This window comes from Mobula birostris, chromosome 2 (assembly GCF_030028105.1).
Source record: "Mobula birostris isolate sMobBir1 chromosome 2, sMobBir1.hap1, whole genome shotgun sequence".
Taxonomy (NCBI): domain Eukaryota; kingdom Metazoa; phylum Chordata; class Chondrichthyes; order Myliobatiformes; family Myliobatidae; genus Mobula; species Mobula birostris.
Window position 1 is genome coordinate 113591125 of NC_092371.1, and position 20647 is coordinate 113611771.

The following is a 20647-nucleotide window of genomic DNA, read 5'->3' on the forward strand; positions in this document are numbered from 1 at the left end:
GCCGGCGGTCTGACAAGTTTCTGAGATCCCTTCCGAAGTAAGGGGAGAAAAGGAGCTGTGATCCCATCGGCCGGCGGGCTTGCCTAAGCTGAGGTGGTCTTAAATAGCTAGGCTGGAGCGGGTGCGATCTCTTCACTGGTAGGCAGAAGGTAGAGTAAACGCGAAGAAAGGGGAAGCAGAGATGCGGCAGCCGTCAGGACCAGCGCAGTGGCGGCCTGGGCAGCGAGAGGTCTGTGTCTGTGGGGTGGGGCGGGGGGGCTGGGAGTGGGGTAGGAGCACTGATTGTGTGGTGGCTAGTGATGTGAGCAGCAAGCAGCGGAGTGGCCAGTGAATGGTGAGGAGGACGGGTGAGAGAGGAGAGGTGAAAATGGAGGGGAGAGTGTAGGATGTGAGTGAAGGGGCGAAGGCAGAGGAGTGTAAGAAAGGAGGAGCAGCGTGGGAGCAAGCTGAGAGTGGCTGCATGCCGCTTAAGTGCGGAGAGGAGCGGGGCACTGGTGCCTACGGCCATACTAGCCTGAAAACGCCCGATCTCGTCTGATCTCGGAAGCTAAGCAGGCTCAGGCCTGGTTAGTACTTGGATGGGAGACCGCCTGGGAATACCAGGTGCCGTAGGCTTTTGATCCTTTGCCCAATTGCCCCACCAGGAGGTACTGTCTTTTTCTTTTTTCTCTCTCTCCATCTCACTCATACACGCTGCGCTCTCCGTTTGCCACTCAGCCTGCAAACGCAAGCACTCTGCTGTCAAGGCAAAAGAATCTGCTTTTGCTGGGCTGCCGGCTGCGCTGAGCAGCATGCTTCATCACCTGGCCCTGACAGCCGCGCTTCGGCAGTGTGCTTCTGCCGGCTCTCACTCTCAGACAGGCAGGCAGGCAAGCAGATGCAAGGGCACAAGCTTGCTTGCGCTGTGTCCTGCGCTTGCGTACAGCGCCCATTCTCAGCTTCGGCTCTGCCTTTGCCACCTGAGCCGCCATCACCAACGGCGGCAGCTGCTTCCCGCGACCAAGGTGGTGGATTCGATCGCCATACTGGGTCTGAGTATGACTCTGTAGAAGTTGCGTCCTTTGGTCTCGCTACTTTTGGCGCAGTTGCACCACTCTGGCAGGCTAATGTAGGACAGGGGTGGCGGTGCTGGCCGGCAGCCAGTTGTGCTGACAGATTGCTCCAGCAGAGGAGCAGGCCCTTCGGCCCATCTCTTCCGTGCGCAGCTGTTATTCTCTGCGCTCTGCAGGAGCATGAGACATCGGAGTGAATGAATGACGCTCATTTACACCCACCATTCGACGAATCGCTATCCAAATGAGATCGAAGCTCGTACAGATGTAGAGGCAGGAAAGTACCGTTGCCTGTCTTGTGCCGCCAAGGCGATGTGAAATCCAATTTAGGACCTGGCGCTGAATGCCTCATAAAGCGAAGGAACCTCCTTGAATAGGTGGGACCTTTGCAAAGGCCTGGCTCGACTGCCGGTCGACAGCGTCCAGCGCCTCTCGCTCATGACCATTGCTGTTCGCGTCCTCGATAAAATTTGTCAGATCGGTTTCTCAGCGCAGCATCTAGTGCCGGCGGTCTGACAAGTTTCTGAGATCCCTTCCGAAGTAAGGGGAGAAAAGGAGCTGTGATCCCATCGGCCGGCGGGCTTGCCGAAGCTGAGGTGGTCTTAAATAGCTAGGCTGGAGCGGGTGCGATCTCTTCACTGGTAGGCAGAAGGTAGAGTAAACAAGAAGAAAGGGGAAGCAGAGATGCGGCGGCCGTCAGGACCAGCGCAGTGGCGACCTGGGCAGCGAGAGGTCTGTGTCTGTTGGGGGTGGGGGGGGGTGCGGTAGGAGCACTGATTGTGTGGTGGCTAGTGATGTGAGCAGGAAGCAGCGGAGTGGCCAGTGAATGGTGAGGAGGACGGGTGAGAGAGGAGAGGTGAAAGTGGGAGGGGAGAGTGTAGGGTGTGAGTGAAGGGGCGAAGGCAGAGGAGTGTAAGAAAGGAGGAGCAGCGTGGGAGCAAGCTGAGAGTGGCTGCATGCCGCTTAAGTGCGGAGAGGAGCGGTGCACTGGTGCCTACGGCCATACTAGCCTGAAAACGCCCGATCTCGTCTGATCTCGGAAGCTAAGCAGGCTCAGGCCTGGTTAGTACTTGAATGGGAGACCGCCTGGGAATACCAGGTGCCGTAGGCTTTTGCTCCTCTGCCCAACTGCCCCAGCAGGAGGTGCTGTCTTTTTCATTTTTTCTCTCTCCCTCTCACTCATACACTCTGCGCTCTCCGTTTGCCAGTCAGCCTGCAAACGCAAGCACTCTACTGTCAAGGCACAAGGATCTGCTTTTGCTGGGCTGCCGGCTGCGCTTGGCAGCATGCTTCATCACCTGGCCCTGACAGCCGCGCTTCGGCAGCGAGCTGCTGCCGGCGCTCACTCTCAGCCAGTCAGGCAGCCAGACGCAAGGGCACCCAAGCTTGCTTGCGCTGTGTCCTGCGCTTGCGTACAGCGCCCATTCTCAGCTTCGGCTCTGCCTTTGCCACCTGAGCAGGCATCACCAAAGACGGCAGCTGCTTCCCGCGGCTAAGCCGGATGGCCCTGTGCGGCACAAGCTGCTCTCAAGAGCTTGTCATGGCTGAGTCGGACCAGCCGGTTCATCTGCAGGCCGCCGGACTGGCAATAGGTAGCCGCGCCCCACCCAGGCGAGGACGGTTAGCTCAGTTGGTCAGAGCGTGGTGCTAATAACGCCAAGGTCGTGGGTTCGATCCCCATACTGTCCACGCATTCCCTTTAGCCGGCCCGGGGTCTGTGCATGACTCTGTAGAAGCTGCTTCCGTCGTCCACTATCCTTTGGTCCAGCCACTTTTGGCGCAGTTGCACTTCTCTGGCAGGGGTGGCTGTGCTCGCCGGCAGGCAGTTGCGCTGACAGTGTGAGCAGGCCCCTCGGCCCATCTGGTCCGTGCGCAGCTGTTATTCTCTCCGCCCTGCAGGAGCATGAGACATGGGACTGAATGAATGAGGCACTTTTGCACCCACCTTCAGACGGTTAATTATCCCACCCTCTCTATTTGAAGCCGTTGCTGATCAAGAACCCATCAACGTTCGCCTGAAACGTACCCACCGACATTGTATCGCTAGGCGTCCGTGGCAAACAATTTCACATATCCACCAGCCTCCCTTAACGAACTACTCCTCAACTTTGTTCCAAAGAGACGTCTGACTGAGGCTGTGGCCTCAGCTGCTGCACATGACTGCCGTAGGAAACATCCTCAGCACATCCCTCCTATCTCGGCCTTTCAATATTTGATAGATTTCAATCAGATCGAATCTCGTACAGACGCAGAGCCGCGAAACTGCCAATGCCTGTCTTGTGCCGCCAAGGCGATGTGAAATCCAATTTAGGACCTGGCGCTGAATGCCTCATAAAGCGAAGGAACCTCCTTGAATAGGTGGGACTTTTGCAAAGGCCTGGCTTGACTGCCGGTCGGCAGCGTCCAGCGCCTCTCGCTCATGACCATTCCTGTTCGCCTCCTCGATTAAATTTGTCAGATCGATTTCTCACCGCAGCATCTAGTGCCGGCGGTCTGACAAGTTTCTAAGTTCCCTTCCGAAGTAAGGGGAGAAAAGGTGCTGTGATCCCATCGGCCGGCGGGCTTGCCGAAGCTGAGGTGGTCTTAAATAGCTAGGCTGGAGCGGGTGCGATCTCTTCACTGGTAGGCAGAAGGTAGAGTAAACGCGAAGAAAGGGGAAGCAGAGATGCGGCAGCCGTCAGGACCAGCGCAGTGGCGGCCTGAGCAGCGAGAGGTCTGTGTCTGTTGGGGGTGGGGGGGGGGTGCGGTAGGAGCACTGATTGTGTGGTGGCTAGTGATGTGAGCAGCAAGCAGCGGAGTGGCCAGTGGATGGTGAGGAGGACGGGTGAGAGAGGAGAGGTGAAAATGGGAGGGGAGAGTGTAGGATGTGAGTGAAGGGGCGAAGGCAGAGGAGTGTAAGAAAGGAGGAGCAGCGTGGGAGCAAGCTGAGAGTGGCTGCATGCCGCTTAAGTGCGGAGAGGAGCGGTGCACTGGTGCCTACGGCCATACTAGCCTGAAAACGCCCGATCTCGTCTGATCTCGGAAGCTAAGCAGGCTCAGGCCTGGTTAGTACTTGGATGGGAGACCGCCTGGGAATACCAGGTGCCGTAGGCTTTTGATCCTTTGCCCAATTGCCCCACCAGGAGGTACTGTCTTTTTCTTTTTTCTCTCTCTCCATCTCACTCCTACACGCTGCGCTCTCCGTTTGCCACTCAGACTGCAAACGCAAGCACTCTGTTGTCAAGGCAAAAGAATCTGCTTTTGCTGGGCTGCCGGCTGCGCTGAGCAGCATGCTTCATCAACTGGCCCTGACAGCCGCGCTTCGGCAGTGTGCTTCTGCCGGCTCTCACTCTCAGACAGGCAGGCAGGCAAGCAGATGCAAGGGCACAAGCTTGCTTGCGCTGTGTCCTGCGCTTGCGTACAGCACCCATTCTCAGCTTCGGCTCTGCCTTTGCCACCTGAGCCGCCATCACCAAAGGCGGCAGCTGCTTCCCGCGACCAAGGTGGTGGATTCGATCGCCATACTGGGTCTGAGCATGACTCTGTAGAAGTTGCGTCCTTTGGTCTCGCTACTTTTGGCGCAGTTGCACCTCTCTGGCAGGCTAATGTAGGACAGGGGTGGCGGTGCTGGCCGGCAGCCAGTTGTGCTGACAGATTGCTCCAGCAGAGGAGCAGGCCCTTCGGCCCATCTCTTCCGTGCGCAGCTGTTATTCTCTGCGCTCTGCAGGAGCATGAGACATCGGAGTGAATGAATGACGCTCATTTACACCCACCATTCGACGAATCGCTATCCAAATGAGATCGAAGCTCGTACAGATGTAGAGGCAGGAAAGTACCGTTGCCTGTCTTGTGCCGCCAAGGCAATGTGCAATCCAATTCAGGACCTAGCGCTGAATGCCTCATCAAGCGATAGAACCTCCTTGATAATGTGGGACCTTTGCAAAGGCCTGGCTCGACTGCCGGTCGACAGCGTCCAGCGCCTCTCGCTCATGACCATTGCTGTTCGCGTCCTCGATAAAATTTGTCAGATCGGTTTCTCAGCGCAGCATCTAGTGCCGGCGGTCTGACAAGTTTCTGAGATCCCTTCCGAAGTAAGGGGAGAAAAGGAGCTGTGATCCCATCGGCCGGCGGGCTTGCCTAAGCTGAGGTGGTCTTAAATAGCTAGGCTGGAGCGGGTGCGATCTCTTCACTGGTAGGCAGAAGGTAGAGTAAAAGCGAAGAAAGAGGAAACAGAGCTGCGGCGCCCGTCAGGGCCAGCGCAGTGGGGCCCTGGGCAGCGAGTGGTCTCTGTCTGTGGGGGGGGGGGTGCGGTAGGAGCACTGATTGTGAGGTGGCTAGTGATGTGAGCAGCAAGCAGCGGAGTGGCCAGTGGATGGTGAGGAGGACGGGTGAGAGAGGAGAGGTGAAAATGGGAGGGGAGAGTGTAGGATGTGAGTGAAGGGGCGAAGGCAGAGGAGTGTAAGAAATGAGGAGCAGCGTGGGAGCAAGCTGAGAGTGGCTGCATGCCGCTTAAGTGCGGAGAGGAGCGGTGCACTGGTGCCTACGGCCATACTAGCCTGAAAACGCCCGATCTCGTCTGATCTCGGAAGCTAAGCAGGCTCAGGCCTGGTTAGTACTTGGATGGGAGACCGCCTGGGAATACCAGGTGCCGTAGGCTTTTGCTCCTCTGCCCAACTGCCCCAGCAGGAGGTGCTGTCTTTTTCATTTTTTCTCTCTCCCTCTCACTCATACACTCTGCGCTCTCCGTTTGCCACTCAGCCTGCAAACGCAAGCACTCTGCTGTCAAGGCACAAGAATCTGCTTTTGCTCGGCTGCCGGCTGCGCTTAGCAGCATGCTTCATCACCTGGCCCTGACAGCCGCGCTTCGGCAGCGAGCTGCTGCCGGCGCTTACTCTCAGCCAGTCAGGCAGCCAGACGCAAGGCCACCCAAGCTTGCTTGCGCTGTGTCCTGCGCTTGCGTACAGCGCCCATTCTCAGCTTCGGCTCTGCCTTTGCCACCTGAGCAGGCATCACCAAAGGCGGCAGCTGCTTCCCGCGGCTAAGCCGGCTGGCCCTGTGCGGCACAAGCTGCTCTCAAGAGCTTGTCATGGCTGAGTCGGACCAGCCGGTTCATGTGCAGGCCGCCGGACTGGCAATAGGTAGCCGCGCCCCACCCAGGCGAGGACGGTTAGCTCAGTTGGTCAGAGCGTGGTGCTAATAACGCCAAGGTCGTGGGTTCGATCCCCATACTGTCCACGCATTCCCTTCAGCCGGCCTGGGGTCTGTGCATAACTCTGTAGAAGCTGCTTCCGTCGTCCACTATCCTTTGGTCCAGCCACTTTTGGCGCAGTTGCACTTCTCTGGCAGGGGTGGCTGTGCTCGCCGGCAGGCAGTTGCGCTGACAGTGTGAGCAGGCCCCTCGGCCCATCTAGTCCGTGCGCAGCTGTTATGCTCTCCGCCCTGCAGGAGCATGAGACATGGGACTGAATGAATGAGGCACTTTTGCACCCACCTTGAGACGGTTAATTATCCCACCCTCTCTATTTGAAGCCGTTGCTGATCAAGAACCCATCAACGTTCGCCTGAAACGTACCCACCGACATTGTATCGCTAGGCGTCCGTGGCAAACAATTTCACATATCCACCAGCCTCCCTTAACGAACTACTCCTCAACTTTGTTCCAAAGAGACGTCTGACTGAGGCTGTGGCCTCAGCTGCTGCACATGACTGCCATAGGAAACATCCTCAGCACATCCCTCCTATCTCGGCCTTTCAATATTTGATAGATTTCAATCAGATCGAATCTCGTACAGACGCAGAGCCGCGAAACTGCCAATGCCTGTCTTGTGCCGCCAAGGCGATGTGAAATCCAGTTTAGGACCTGGCGCTGAATGCCTCATCAAGCGACGGAACCTCCTTGAATAGGTGGGACTTTTGCAAAGGCCTGGCTCGACTGCCGGTCGGCAGCGTCCAGCGCCTCTCGCTCATGACCATTCCTGTTCGCCTCCTCGATTAAATTTGTCAGATCGGTTTCTCACCGCAGCATCTAGTGCCGGCGGTCTGACAAGTTTCTGAGTTCCCTTCCGAAGTAAGGGGAGAAAAGGAGCTGTGATCCCATCGGCCGGCGGGCTTGCCGAAGCTGAGGTGGTCTTAAATAGCTAGGCTGGAGCGGGTGCGATCTCTTCACTGGTAGGCAGAAGGTAGAGTAAACAAGAAGAAAGGGGAAGCAGAGATGCGGCGGCCGTCAGGACCAGCGCAGTGGCGACCTGGGCAGCGAGAGGTCTGTGTCTGTTGGGGGTGGGGGGGGGGTGCGGTAGGAGCACTGATTGTGTGGTGGCTAGTGATGTGAGCAGGAAGCAGCGGAGTGGCCAGTGAATGGTGAGGAGGACGGGTGAGAGAGGAGAGGTGAAAGTGGGAAGGGAGAGTGTTATGGTGTGAGTGAAGGGGCGAAGGCAGAGGAGTGTAAGAAAGGAGGAGCAGCGTGGGAGCAAGCTGAGAGTGGCTGCATGCCGCTTAAGTGCGGAGAGGAGCGGTGCACTGGTGCCTACGGCCATACTAGCCTGAAAACGCCCGATCTCGTCTGATCTCGGAAGCTAAGCAGGCTCAGGCCTGGTTAGTACTTGGATGGGAGACCGCCTGGGAATACCAGGTGCCGTAGGCTTTTGCTCCTCTGCCCAACTGCCCCAGCAGGAGGTGCTGTCTTTTTCATTTTTTCTCTCTCCCTCTCACTCATACACTCTGCGCTCTCCGTTTGCCAGTCAGCCTGCAAACGCAAGCACTCTACTGTCAAGGCACAAGGATCTGCTTTTGCTGGGCTGCCGGCTGCGCTTGGCAGCATGCTTCATCACCTGGCCCTGACAGCCGCGCTTCGGCAGCGAGCTGCTGCCGGCGCTCACTCTCAGCCAGTCAGGCAGCCAGACGCAAGGGCACCCAAGCTTGCTTGCGCTGTGTCCTGCGCTTGCGTACAGCGCCCATTCTCAGCTTCGGCTCTGCCTTTGCCACCTGAGCAGGCATCACCAAAGACGGCAGCTGCTTCCCGCGGCTAAGCCGGATGGCCCTGTGCGGCACAAGCTGCTCTCAAGAGCTTGTCATGGCTGAGTCGGACCAGCCGGTTCATCTGCAGGCCGCCGGACTGGCAATAGGTAGCCGCGCCCCACCCAGGCGAGGACGGTTAGCTCAGTTGGTCAGAGCGTGGTGCTAATAACGCCAAGGTCGTGGGTTCGATCCCCATACTGTCCACGCATTCCCTTTAGCCGGCCCGGGGTCTGTGCATGACTCTGTAGAAGCTGCTTCCGTCGTCCACTATCCTTTGGTCCAGCCACTTTTGGCGCAGTTGCACTTCTCTGGCAGGGGTGGCTGTGCTCGCCGGCAGGCAGTTGCGCTGACAGTGTGAGCAGGCCCCTCGGCCCATCTGGTCCGTGCGCAGCTGTTATTCTCTCCGCCCTGCAGGAGCATGAGACATGGGACTGAATGAATGAGGCACTTTTGCACCCACCTTCAGACGGTTAATTATCCCACCCTGTCTATTTGAAGCCGTTGCTGATCAAGAACCCATCAACGTTCGCCTGAAACGTACCCACCGACATTGTATCGCTAGGCGTCCGTGGCAAACAATTTCACATATCCACCAGCCTCCCTTAACGAACTACTCCTCAACTTTGTTCCAAAGAGACGTCTGACTGAGGCTGTGGCCTCAGCTGCTGCACATGACTGCCGTAGGAAACATCCTCAGCACATCCCTCCTATCTCGGCCTTTCAATATTTGATAGATTTCAATCAGATCGAATCTCGTACAGACGCAGAGCCGCGAAACTGCCAATGCCTGTCTTGTGCCGCCAAGGCGATGTGAAATCCAATTTAGGACCTGGCGCTGAATGCCTCATAAAGCGAAGGAACCTCCTTGAATAGGTGGGACTTTTGCAAAGGCCTGGCTTGACTGCCGGTCGGCAGCGTCCAGCGCCTCTCGCTCATGACCATTCCTGTTCGCCTCCTCGATTAAATTTGTCAGATCGATTTCTCACCGCAGCATCTAGTGCCGGCGGTCTGACAAGTTTCTAAGTTCCCTTCCGAAGTAAGGGGAGAAAAGGTGCTGTGATCCCATCGGCCGGCGGGCTTGCCGAAGCTGAGGTGGTCTTAAATAGCTAGGCTGGAGCGGGTGCGATCTCTTCACTGGTAGGCAGAAGGTAGAGTAAACGCGAAGAAAGGGGAAGCAGAGATGCGGCAGCCGTCAGGACCAGCGCAGTGGCGGCCTGAGCAGCGAGAGGTCTGTGTCTGTTGGGGGTGGGGGGGGGGTGCGGTAGGAGCACTGATTGTGTGGTGGCTAGTGATGTGAGCAGCAAGCAGCGGAGTGGCCAGTGGATGGTGAGGAGGACGGGTGAGAGAGGAGAGGTGAAAATGGGAGGGGAGAGTGTAGGATGTGAGTGAAGGGGCGAAGGCAGAGGAGTGTAAGTAAGGAGGAGCAGCGTGGGAGCAAGCTGAGAGTGGCTGCATGCCGCTTAAGTGCGGAGAGGAGCGGTGCACTGGTGCCTACGGCCATACTAGCCTGAAAACGCCCGATCTCGTCTGATCTCGGAAGCTAAGCAGGCTCAGGCCTGGTTAGTACTTGGATGGGAGACCGCCTGGGAATACCAGGTGCCGTAGGCTTTTGATCCTTTGCCCAATTGCCCCACCAGGAGGTACTGTCTTTTTCTTTTTTCTCTCTCTCCATCTCACTCATACACGCTGCGCTCTCCGTTTGCCACTCAGCCTGCAAACGCAAGCACTCTGCTGTCAAGGCAAAAGAATCTGCTTTTGCTGGGCTGCCGGCTGCGCTGAGCAGCATGCTTCATCAACTGGCCCTGACAGCCGCGCTTCGGCAGTGTGCTTCTGCCGGCTCTCACTCTCAGACAGGCAGGCAGGCAAGCAGATGCAAGGGCACAAGCTTGCTTGCGCTGTGTCCTGCGCTTGCGTACAGCACCCATTCTCAGCTTCGGCTCTGCCTTTGCCACCTGAGCCGCCATCACCAAAGGCGGCAGCTGCTTCCCGCGACCAAGGTGGTGGATTCGATCGCCATACTGGGTCTGAGCATGACTCTGTAGAAGTTGCGTCCTTTGGTCTCGCTACTTTTGGCGCAGTTGCACCTCTCTGGCAGGCTAATGTAGGACAGGGGTGGCGGTGCTGGCCGGCAGCCAGTTGTGCTGACAGATTGCTCCAGCAGAGGAGCAGGCCCTTCGGCCCATCTCTTCCGTGCGCAGCTGTTATTCTCTGCGCTCTGCAGGAGCATGAGACATCGGAGTGAATGAATGACGCTCATTTACACCCACCATTCGACGAATCGCTATCCAAATGAGATCGAAGTTCGTACAGATGTAGAGGCAGGAAAGTACCGTTGCCTGTCTTGTGCCGCCAAGGCAATGTGCAATCCAATTCAGGACCTAGCGCTGAATGCCTCATCAAGCGATAGAACCTCCTTGATAATGTGGGACCTTTGCAAAGGCCTGGCTCGACTGCCGGTCGACAGCGTCCAGCGCCTCTCGCTCATGACCATTGCTGTTCGCGTCCTCGATAAAATTTGTCAGATCGGTTTCTCAGCGCAGCATCTAGTGCCGGCGGTCTGACAAGTTTCTGAGATCCCTTCCGAAGTAAGGGGAGAAAAGGAGCTGTGATCCCATCGGCCGGCGGGCTTGCCTAAGCTGAGGTGGTCTTAAATAGCTAGGCTGGAGCGGGTGCGATCTCTTCACTGGTAGGCAGAAGGTAGAGTAAAAGCGAAGAAAGAGGAAACAGAGCTGCGGCGCCCGTCAGGGCCAGCGCAGTGGGGCCCTGGGCAGCGAGTGGTCTCTGTCTGTGGGGGGGGGGGTGCGGTAGGAGCACTGATTGTGAGGTGGCTAGTGATGTGAGCAGCAAGCAGCGGAGTGGCCAGTGGATGGTGAGGAGGACGGGTGAGAGAGGAGAGGTGAAAATGGGAGGGGAGAGTGTAGGATGTGAGTGAAGGGGCGAAGGCAGAGGAGTTTAAGAAAGGAGGAGCAGCGTGGGAGCAAGCTGAGAGTGGCTGCATGCCGCTTAAGTGCGGAGAGGAGCGGTGCACTGGTGCCTACGGCCATACTAACCTGAAAACGCCCGATCTCGTCTGATCTCGGAAGCTAAGCAGGCTCAGGCCTGGTTAGTACTTGGATGGGAGACCGCCTGGGAATACCAGGTGCCGTAGGCTTTTGCTCCTCTGCCCAACTGCCCCAGCAGGAGGTGCTGTCTTTTTCATTTTTTCTCTCTCCCTCTCACTCATACACTCTGCGCTCTCCGTTTGCCACTCAGCCTGCAAACGCAAGCACTCTGCTGTCAAGGCACAAGAATCTGCTTTTGCTCGGCTGCCGGCTGCGCTTAGCAGCATGCTTCATCACCTGGCCCTGACAGCCGCGCTTCGGCAGCGAGCTGCTGCCGGCGCTCACTCTCAGCCAGTCAGGCAGCCAGACGCAAGGGCACCCAAGCTTGCTTGCGCTGTGTCCTGCGCTTGCGTACAGCGCCCATTCTCAGCTTCGGCTCTGCCTTTGCCACCTGAGCAGGCATCACCAAAGACGGCAGCTGCTTCCCGCGGCTAAGCCGGCTGGCCCTGTGCGGCACAAGCTGCTCTCAAGAGCTTGTCATGGCTGAGTCGGACCAGCCGGTTCATGTGCAGGCCGCCGGACTGGCAATAGGTAGCCGCGCCCCACCCAGGCGAGGACGGTTAGCTCAGTTGGTCAGAGCGTGGTGCTAATAACGCCAAGGTCGTGGGTTCGATCCCCATACTGTCCACGCATTCCCTTCAGCCGGCCTGGGGTCTGTGCATGACTCTGTAGAAGCTGCTTCCGTCGTCCACTATCCTTTGGTCCAGCCACTTTTGGCGCAGTTGCACTTCTCTGGCAGGGGTGGCTGTGCTCGCCGGCAGGCAGTTGCGCTGACAGTGTGAGCAGGCCCCTCGGCCCATCTAGTCCGTGCGCAGCTGTTATCCTCTCCGCCCTGCAGGAGCATGAGACATGGGACTGAATGAATGAGGCACTTTTGCACCCACCTTGAGACGGTTAATTATCCCACCCTCTCTATTTGAAGCCGTTGCTGATCAAGAACCCATCAACGTTCGCCTGAAACGTACCCACCGACATTGTATCGCTAGGCGTCCGTGGCAAACAATTTCACATATCCACCAGCCTCCCTTAACGAACTACTCCTCAACTTTGTTCCAAAGAGACGTCTGACTGAGGCTGTGGCCTCAGCTGCTGCACATGACTGCCGTAGGAAACATCCTCAGCACATCCCTCCTATCTCGGCCTTTCAATATTTGATAGATTTCAATCAGATCGAATCTCGTACAGACGCAGAGCCGCGAAACTGCCAATGCCTGTCTTGTGCCGCCAAGGCGATGTGAAATCCAATTTAGGACCTGGCGCTGAATGCCTCATAAAGCGAAGGAACCTCCTTGAATAGGTGGGACTTTTGCAAAGGCCTGGCTTGACTGCCGGTCGGCAGCGTCCAGCGCCTCTCGCTCATGACCATTCCTGTTCGCCTCCTCGATTAAATTTGTCAGATCGATTTCTCACCGCAGCATCTCGTGCCGGCGGTCTGACAAGTTTCTGAGATCCCTTCCGAAGTAAGGGGAGAAAAGGAGCTGTGATCCCATCGGCCGGCGGGCTTGCCTAAGCTGAGGTGGTCTTAAATAGCTAGGCTGGAGCGGGTGCGATCTCTTCACTGGTAGGCAGAAGGTAGAGTAAACGCGAAGAAAGGGGAAGCAGAGATGCGGCAGCCGTCAGGACCAGCGCAGTGGCGGCCTGGGCAGCGAGAGGTCTGTGTCTGTTGGGGGTGGGGGGGGGGTGCGGTAGGAGCACTGATTGTGTGGTGGCTAGTGATGTGAGCAGCAAGCAGCGGAGTGGCCAGTGGATGGTGAGGAGGACGGGTGAGAGAGGAGAGGTGAAAATGGGAGGGGAGAGTGTAGGATGTGAGTGAAGGGGCGAAGGCAGAGGAGTGTAAGAAAGGAGGAGCAGCGTGGGAGCAAGCTGAGAGTGGCTGCATGCCGCTTAAGTGCGGAGAGGAGCGGTGCACTGGTGCCTACGGCCATACTAGCCTGAAAACGCCCGATCTCGTCTGATCTCGGAAGCTAAGCAGGCTCAGGCCTGGTTAGTACTTGGATGGGAGACCGCCTGGGAATACCAGGTGCCGTAGGCTTTTGATCCTTTGCCCAATTGCCCCACCAGGAGGTACTGTCTTTTTCTTTTTTCTCTCTCTCCATCTCACTCATACACGCTGCGCTCTCCGTTTGCCACTCAGCCTGCAAACGCAAGCACTCTGCTGTCAAGGCAAAAGAATCTGCTTTTGCTGGGCTGCCGGCTGCGCTGAGCAGCATGCTTCATCAACTGGCCCTGACAGCCGCGCTTCGGCAGTGTGCTTCTGCCGGCTCTCACTCTCAGACAGGCAGGCAGGCAAGCAGATGCAAGGGCACAAGCTTGCTTGCGCTGTGTCCTGCGCTTGCGTACAGCACCCATTCTCAGCTTCGGCTCTGCCTTTGCCACCTGAGCCGCCATCACCAAAGGCGGCAGCTGCTTCCCGCGACCAAGGTGGTGGATTCGATCGCCATACTGGGTCTGAGCATGACTCTGTAGAAGTTGCGTCCTTTGGTCTCGCTACTTTTGGCGCAGTTGCACCTCTCTGGCAGGCTAATGTAGGACAGGGGTGGCGGTGCTGGCCGGCAGCCAGTTGTGCTGACAGATTGCTCCAGCAGAGGAGCAGGCCCTTCGGCCCATCTCTTCCGTGCGCAGCTGTTATTCTCTGCGCTCTGCAGGAGCATGAGACATCGGAGTGAATGAATGACGCTCATTTACACCCACCATTCGACGAATCGCTATCCAAATGAGATCGAAGTTCGTACAGATGTAGAGGCAGGAAAGTACCGTTGCCTGTCTTGTGCCGCCAAGGCAATGTGCAATCCAATTCAGGACCTAGCGCTGAATGCCTCATCAAGCGATAGAACCTCCTTGATAATGTGGGACCTTTGCAAAGGCCTGGCTCGACTGCCGGTCGACAGCGTCCAGCGCCTCTCGCTCATGACCATTGCTGTTCGCGTCCTCGATAAAATTTGTCAGATCGGTTTCTCAGCGCAGCATCTAGTGCCGGCGGTCTGACAAGTTTCTGAGATCCCTTCCGAAGTAAGGGGAGAAAAGGAGCTGTGATCCCATCGGCCGGCGGGCTTGCCTAAGCTGAGGTGGTCTTAAATAGCTAGGCTGGAGCGGGTGCGATCTCTTCACTGGTAGGCAGAAGGTAGAGTAAAAGCGAAGAAAGAGGAAACAGAGCTGCGGCGGCCGTCAGGGCCAGCGCAGTGGGGCCCTGGGCAGCGAGTGGTCTCTGTCTGTGGGGGGGGGGGGTGCGGTAGGAGCACTGATTGTGAGGTGGCTAGTGATGTGAGCAGCAAGCAGCGGAGTGGCCAGTGGATGGTGAGGAGGACGGGTGAGAGAGGAGAGGTGAAAATGGGAGGGGAGAGTGTAGGATGTGAGTGAAGGGGCGAAGGCAGAGGAGTGTAAGAAAGGAGGAGCAGCGTGGGAGCAAGCTGAGAGTGGCTGCATGCCGCTTAAGTGCGGAGAGGAGCGGTGCACTGGTGCCTACGGCCATACTAACCTGAAAACGCCCGATCTCGTCTGATCTCGGAAGCTAAGCAGGCTCAGGCCTGGTTAGTACTTGGATGGGAGACCGCCTGGGAATACCAGGTGCCGTAGGCTTTTGATCCTTTGCCCAATTGCCCCACCAGGAGGTACTGTCTTTTTCTTTTTTCTCTCTCTCCATCTCACTCATACACGCTGCGCTCTCCGTTTGCCACTCAGCCTGCAAACGCAAGCACTCTGCTGTCAAGGCAAAAGAATCTGCTTTTGCTGGGCTGCCGGCTGCGCTGAGCAGCATGCTTCATCAACTGGCCCTGACAGCCGCGCTTCGGCAGTGTGCTTCTGCCGGCTCTCACTCTCAGACAGGCAGGCAGGCAAGCAGATGCAAGGGCACAAGCTTGCTTGCGCTGTGTCCTGCGCTTGCGTACAGCACCCATTCTCAGCTTCGGCTCTGCCTTTGCCACCTGAGCCGCCATCACCAAAGGCGGCAGCTGCTTCCCGCGACCAAGGTGGTGGATTCGATCGCCATACTGGGTCTGAGCATGACTCTGTAGAAGTTGCGTCCTTTGGTCTCGCTACTTTTGGCGCAGTTGCACCTCTCTGGCAGGCTAATGTAGGACAGGGGTGGCGGTGCTGGCCGGCAGCCAGTTGTGCTGACAGATTGCTCCAGCAGAGGAGCAGGCCCTTCGGCCCATCTCTTCCGTGCGCAGCTGTTATTCTCTGCGCTCTGCAGGAGCATGAGACATCGGAGTGAATGAATGACGCTCATTTACACCCACCATTCGACGAATCGCTATCCAAATGAGATCGAAGTTCGTACAGATGTAGAGGCAGGAAAGTACCGTTGCCTGTCTTGTGCCGCCAAGGCAATGTGCAATCCAATTCAGGACCTAGCGCTGAATGCCTCATCAAGCGATAGAACCTCCTTGATAATGTGGGACCTTTGCAAAGGCCTGGCTCGACTGCCGGTCGACAGCGTCCAGCGCCTCTCGCTCATGACCATTGCTGTTCGCGTCCTCGATAAAATTTGTCAGATCGGTTTCTCAGCGCAGCATCTAGTGCCGGCGGTCTGACAAGTTTCTGAGATCCCTTCCGAAGTAAGGGGAGAAAAGGAGCTGTGATCCCATCGGCCGGCGGGCTTGCCTAAGCTGAGGTGGTCTTAAATAGCTAGGCTGGAGCGGGTGCGATCTCTTCACTGGTAGGCAGAAGGTAGAGTAAAAGCGAAGAAAGAGGAAACAGAGCTGCGGCGGCCGTCAGGGCCAGCGCAGTGGGGCCCTGGGCAGCGAGTGGTCTCTGTCTGTGGGGGGGGGGGGGTGCGGTAGGAGCACTGATTGTGAGGTGGCTAGTGATGTGAGCAGCAAGCAGCGGAGTGGCCAGTGGATGGTGAGGAGGACGGGTGAGAGAGGAGAGGTGAAAATGGGAGGGGAGAGTGTAGGATGTGAGTGAAGGGGCGAAGGCAGAGGAGTGTAAGAAAGGAGGAGCAGCGTGGGAGCAAGCTGAGAGTGGCTGCATGCCGCTTAAGTGCGGAGAGGAGCGGTGCACTGGTGCCTACGGCCATACTAACCTGAAAACGCCCGATCTCGTCTGATCTCGGAAGCTAAGCAGGCTCAGGCCTGGTTAGTACTTGGATGGGAGACCGCCTGGGAATACCAGGTGCCGTAGGCTTTTGCTCCTCTGCCCAACTGCCCCAGCAGGAGGTGCTGTCTTTTTCATTTTTTCTCTCTCCCTCTCACTCATACACTCTGCGCTCTCCGTTTGCCACTCAGCCTGCAAACGCAAGCACTCTGCTGTCAAGGCACAAGAATCTGCTTTTGCTCGGCTGCCGGCTGCGCTTAGCAGCATGCTTCATCACCTGGCCCTGACAGCCGCGCTTCGGCAGCGAGCTGCTGCCGGCGCTCACTCTCAGCCAGTCAGGCAGCCAGACGCAAGGGCACCCAAGCTTGCTTGCGCTGTGTCCTGCGCTTGCGTACAGCGCCCATTCTCAGCTTCGGCTCTGCCTTTGCCACCTGAGCAGGCATCACCAAAGGCGGCAGCTGCTTCCCGCGGCTAAGCCGGCTGGCCCTGTGCGGCACAAGCTGCTCTCAAGAGCTTGTCATGGCTGAGTCGGACCAGCCGGTTCATGTGCAGGCCGCCGGACTGGCAATAGGTAGCCGCGCCCCACCCAGGCGAGGACGGTTAGCTCAGTTGGTCAGAGCGTGGTGCTAATAACGCCAAGGTCGTGGGTTCGATCCCCATACTGTCCACGCATTCCCTTCAGCCGGCCCGGGGTCTGTGCATAACTCTGTAGAAGCTGCTTCCGTCGTCCACTATCCTTTGGTCCAGCCACTTTTGGCGCAGTTGCACTTCTCTGGCAGGGGTGGCTGTGCTCGCCGGCAGGCAGTTGCGCTGACAGTGTGAGCAGGCCCCTCGGCCCATCTAGTCCGTGCGCAGCTGTTATCCTCTCCGCCCTGCAGGAGCATGAGACATGGGACTGAATGAATGAGGCACTTTTGCACCCACCTTGAGACGGTTAATTATCCCACCCTCTCTATTTGAAGCCGTTGCTGATCAAGAACCCATCAACGTTCGCCTGAAACGTACCCACCGACATTGTATCGCTAGGCGTCCGTGGCAAACAATTTCACATATCCACCAGCCTCCCTTAACGAACTACTCCTCAACTTTGTTCCAAAGAGACGTCTGACTGAGGCTGTGGCCTCAGCTGCTGCACATGACTGCCGTAGGAAACATCCTCAGCACATCCCTCCTATCTCGGCCTTTCAATATTTGATAGATTTCAATCAGATCGAATCTCGTACAGACGCAGAGCCGCGAAACTGCCAATGCCTGTCTTGTGCCGCCAAGGCGATGTGAAATCCAATTTAGGACCTGGCGCTGAATGCCTCATAAAGCGAAGGAACCTCCTTGAATAGGTGGGACTTTTGCAAAGGCCTGGCTTGACTGCCGGTCGGCAGCGTCCAGCGCCTCTCGCTCATGACCATTCCTGTTCGCCTCCTCGATTAAATTTGTCAGATCGATTTCTCACCGCAGCATCTCGTGCCGGCGGTCTGACAAGTTTCTGAGATCCCTTCCGAAGTAAGGGGAGAAAAGGAGCTGTGATCCCATCGGCCGGCGGGCTTGCCTAAGCTGAGGTGGTCTTAAATAGCTAGGCTGGAGCGGGTGCGATCTCTTCACTGGTAGGCAGAAGGTAGAGTAAACGCGAAGAAAGGGGAAGCAGAGATGCGGCAGCCGTCAGGACCAGCGCAGTGGCGGCCTGGGCAGCGAGAGGTCTGTGTCTGTTGGGGGTGGGGGGGGGGTGCGGTACGAGCACTGATTGTGTGGTGGCTAGTGATGTGAGCAGCAAGCAGCGGAGTGGCCAGTGGATGGTGAGGAGGACGGGTGAGAGAGGAGAGGTGAAAATGGGAGGGGAGAGTGTAGGATGTGAGTGAAGGGGCGAAGGCAGAGGAGTGTAAGAAAGGAGGAGCAGCGTGGGAGCAAGCTGAGAGTGGCTGCATGCCGCTTAAGTGCGGAGAGGAGCGGTGCACTGGTGCCTACGGCCATACTAGCCTGAAAACGCCCGATCTCGTCTGATCTCGGAAGCTAAGCAGGCTCAGGCCTGGTTAGTACTTGGATGGGAGACCGCCTGGGAATACCAGGTGCCGTAGGCTTTTGATCCTTTGCCCAATTGCCCCACCAGGAGGTACTGTCTTTTTCTTTTTTCTCTCTCTCCATCTCACTCATACACGCTGCGCTCTCCGTTTGCCACTCAGCCTGCAAACGCAAGCACTCTGCTGTCAAGGCAAAAGAATCTGCTTTTGCTGGGCTGCCGGCTGCGCTGAGCAGCATGCTTCATCAACTGGCCCTGACAGCCGCGCTTCGGCAGTGTGCTTCTGCCGGCTCTCACTCTCAGACAGGCAGGCAGGCAAGCAGATGCAAGGGCACAAGCTTGCTTGCGCTGTGTCCTGCGCTTGCGTACAGCACCCATTCTCAGCTTCGGCTCTGCCTTTGCCACCTGAGCCGCCATCACCAAAGGCGGCAGCTGCTTCCCGCGACCAAGGTGGTGGATTCGATCGCCATACTGGGTCTGAGCATGACTCTGTAGAAGTTGCGTCCTTTGGTCTCGCTACTTTTGGCGCAGTTGCACCTCTCTGGCAGGCTAATGTAGGACAGGGGTGGCGGTGCTGGCCGGCAGCCAGTTGTGCTGACAGATTGCTCCAGCAGAGGAGCAGGCCCTTCGGCCCATCTCTTCCGTGCGCAGCTGTTATTCTCTGCGCTCTGCAGGAGCATGAGACATCGGAGTGAATGAATGACGCTCATTTACACCCACCATTCGACGAATCGCTATCCAAATGAGATCGAAGTTCGTACAGATGTAGAGGCAGGAAAGTACCGTTGCCTGTCTTGTGCCGCCAAGGCAATGTGCAATCCAATTCAGGACCTAGCGCTGAATGCCTCATCAAGCGATAGAACCTCCTTGATAATGTGGGACCTTTGCAAAGGCCTGGCTCGACTGCCGGTCGACAGCGTCCAGCGCCTCTCGCTCATGACCATTGCTGTTCGCGTCCTCGATAAAATTTGTCAGATCGGTTTCTCAGCGCAGCATCTAGTGCCGGCGGTCTGACAAGTTTCTGAGATCCCTTCCGAAGTAAGGGGAGAAAAGGAGCTGTGATCCCATCGGCCGGCGGGCTTGCCTAAGCTGAGGTGGTCTTAAATAGCTAGGCTGGAGCGGGTGCGATCTCTTCACTGGTAGGCAGAAGGTAGAGTAAAAGCGAAGAAAGAGGAAACAGAGCTGCGGCGGCCGTCAGGGCCAGCGCAGTGGGGCCCTGGGCAGCGAGTGGTCTCTGTCTGTGGGGGGGGGGGGGGGTGCGGTAGGAGCACTGATTGTGAGGTGGCTAGTGATGTGAGCAGCAAGCAGCGGAGTGGCCAGTGGATGGTGAGGAGGACGGGTGAGAGAGGAGAGGTGAAAATGGGAGGGGAGAGTGTAGGATGTGAGTGAAGGGGCGAAGGCAGAGGAGTGTAAGAAAGGAGGAGCAGCGTGGGAGCAAGCTGAGAGTGGCTGCATGCCGCTTAAGTGCGGAGAGGAGCGGTGCACTGGTGCCTACGGCCATACTAACCTGAAAACGCCCGATCTCGTCTGATCTCGGAAGCTAAGCAGGCTCAGGCCTGGTTAGTACTTGGATGGGAGACCGCCTGGGAATACCAGGTGCCGTAGGCTTTTGCTCCTCTGCCCAACTGCCCCAGCAGGAGGTGCTGTCTTTTTCATTTTTTCTCTCTCCCTCTCACTCATACACTCTGCGCTCTCCGTTTGCCACTCAGCCTGCAAACGCAAGCACTCTGCTGTCAAGGCACAAGAATCTGCTTTTGCTCGGCTGCCGGCTGCGCTTAGCAGCATGCTTCATCACCTGGCCCTGACAGCCGCGCTTCGGCAGCGAGCTGCTGCCGGCGCTCACTCTCAGCCAGTCAGGCAGCCAGACGCAAGGGCACCCAAGCTTGCTTGCGCTGTGTCCTGCGCTTGCGTACAGCGCCCATTCTCAGCTTCGGCTCTGCCTTTGCCACCTGAGCAGGCATCACCAAAGGCGGCAGCTGCTTCCCGCGGCTAAGCCGGCTGGCCCTGTGCGGCACAAGCTGCTCTCAAGAGCTTGTCATGGCTGAGTCGGACCAGCCGGTTCATGTGCAGGCCGCCGGACTGGCAATAGGTAGCCGCGCCCCACCCAGGCGAGGACGGTTAGCTCAGTTGGTCAGAGCGTGGTGCTAATAACGCCAAGGTCGTGGGTTCGATCCCCATACTGTCCACGCATTCCCTTCAGCCGGCCTGGGGTCTGTGCATAACTCTGTAGAAGCTGCTTCCGTCGTCCACTATCCTTTGGTCCAGCCACTTTTGGCGCAGTTGCACTTCTCTGGCAGGGGTGGCTGTGCTCGCCGGCAGGCAGTTGCGCTGACAGTGTGAGCAGGCCCCTCGGCCCATCTAGTCCGTGCGCAGCTGTTATCCTCTCCGCCCTGCAGGAGCATGAGACATGGGACTGAATGAATGAGGCACTTTTGCACCCACCTTGAGACGGTTAATTA

General features: G+C 57.5%; 12 non-coding genes across 12 annotated transcripts; all 12 read left to right on the top strand.

Moving 5' to 3' along the window:
• The first annotated feature begins 496 nt into the window (after positions 1–496).
• Positions 497–615, top strand: LOC140194365 (5S ribosomal RNA). The gene has a single exon (XR_011885212.1). It is a non-coding gene; the product is annotated as a 5S ribosomal RNA (ribosomal RNA).
• Positions 616–2044: 1429 nt separating this feature from the next.
• On the top strand, positions 2045–2163 carry LOC140194272 (5S ribosomal RNA). The gene has a single exon (XR_011885123.1). It is a non-coding gene; the product is annotated as a 5S ribosomal RNA (ribosomal RNA).
• Positions 2164–4026: 1863 nt separating this feature from the next.
• Positions 4027–4145, top strand: LOC140194366 (5S ribosomal RNA). Its single transcript, XR_011885213.1, has one exon. It is a non-coding gene; the product is annotated as a 5S ribosomal RNA (ribosomal RNA).
• Positions 4146–5569: 1424 nt separating this feature from the next.
• LOC140194367 (5S ribosomal RNA) lies at positions 5570–5688 on the top strand. The gene has a single exon (XR_011885214.1). It is a non-coding gene; the product is annotated as a 5S ribosomal RNA (ribosomal RNA).
• Positions 5689–7552: 1864 nt separating this feature from the next.
• Positions 7553–7671, top strand: LOC140194369 (5S ribosomal RNA). Its single transcript, XR_011885215.1, has one exon. It is a non-coding gene; the product is annotated as a 5S ribosomal RNA (ribosomal RNA).
• A 1863-nt stretch (positions 7672–9534) lies between these two features.
• On the top strand, positions 9535–9653 carry LOC140194371 (5S ribosomal RNA). Its single transcript, XR_011885217.1, has one exon. It is a non-coding gene; the product is annotated as a 5S ribosomal RNA (ribosomal RNA).
• Positions 9654–11077: 1424 nt separating this feature from the next.
• Positions 11078–11196, top strand: LOC140194299 (5S ribosomal RNA). The gene has a single exon (XR_011885150.1). It is a non-coding gene; the product is annotated as a 5S ribosomal RNA (ribosomal RNA).
• A 1863-nt stretch (positions 11197–13059) lies between these two features.
• Positions 13060–13178, top strand: LOC140194372 (5S ribosomal RNA). The gene has a single exon (XR_011885218.1). It is a non-coding gene; the product is annotated as a 5S ribosomal RNA (ribosomal RNA).
• A 1425-nt stretch (positions 13179–14603) lies between these two features.
• LOC140194300 (5S ribosomal RNA) lies at positions 14604–14722 on the top strand. Its single transcript, XR_011885151.1, has one exon. It is a non-coding gene; the product is annotated as a 5S ribosomal RNA (ribosomal RNA).
• Positions 14723–16148: 1426 nt separating this feature from the next.
• LOC140194302 (5S ribosomal RNA) lies at positions 16149–16267 on the top strand. The gene has a single exon (XR_011885153.1). It is a non-coding gene; the product is annotated as a 5S ribosomal RNA (ribosomal RNA).
• Positions 16268–18130: 1863 nt separating this feature from the next.
• On the top strand, positions 18131–18249 carry LOC140194373 (5S ribosomal RNA). The gene has a single exon (XR_011885219.1). It is a non-coding gene; the product is annotated as a 5S ribosomal RNA (ribosomal RNA).
• Positions 18250–19677: 1428 nt separating this feature from the next.
• On the top strand, positions 19678–19796 carry LOC140194303 (5S ribosomal RNA). Its single transcript, XR_011885154.1, has one exon. It is a non-coding gene; the product is annotated as a 5S ribosomal RNA (ribosomal RNA).
• The last annotated feature ends 851 nt before the right edge of the window (positions 19797–20647 follow it).